Source organism: Rattus rattus, chromosome 3, assembly GCF_011064425.1.
Source record: "Rattus rattus isolate New Zealand chromosome 3, Rrattus_CSIRO_v1, whole genome shotgun sequence".
NCBI classification, from domain to species: domain Eukaryota; kingdom Metazoa; phylum Chordata; class Mammalia; order Rodentia; family Muridae; genus Rattus; species Rattus rattus.
In genome coordinates this window covers 47,957,367-47,957,904 of record NC_046156.1, presented here as the reverse complement: position 1 = coordinate 47,957,904, position 538 = coordinate 47,957,367, and the positions used below count along the sequence as shown (strand labels likewise).

The following is a 538-nucleotide window of genomic DNA, read 5'->3' as shown; positions in this document are numbered from 1 at the left end:
CTCTTCTGCAGCCTCTTCCCTACCTCTTCATTTACTTCGGCTTTAGTTTTGAGCTTGGCTATATTTCTTTTGTTTTGCTTTCTTTTCAGTCTTTCCATTCTCTTTATCTGTTTTTTTCTTTTTTGTGTCTCTTAGAACAAGTTGAAAATGTAGACTCAATAGAGAGATCCTAAGTATCCATGCTTGTGGTTTTGCTACTTCCTGTTAAATTTATTTTTCTTATAAAGGTATACAATGCATCATGAATTTGTGTCATCCTTGCCCAGGAGCTGTTCTAATCTCCTCCATATGATTCCAATTTTAGTGTACGTACTGCTGAAGTACGTAACTTATAACATAAGTAATGTTATAAATCCATTTTATATTTTAGCAAGCATTAAAACATGAATAATGAAAGGTATATGTTTACAGAGCTACTTGGTCTTATCTTTCATTTTCACTACATGCTGGAATATTTCTTTTTTACTATATTATATAAATGCAGGCCTAGGTTAATCAGATTTTTTTCTTATTCTTATTCTCACTCATTTTCCACATA

The 538-nt window shown here is 31.6% G+C and overlaps 1 pseudogene; it reads right to left on the bottom strand.

Annotated features, from left to right (window-relative positions):
* Positions 1–223: 223 nt before the first annotated feature.
* Positions 224–324, bottom strand: LOC116897438 (annotated as a pseudogene).
* Between the last annotated feature and the right edge of the window lie 214 nt (positions 325–538).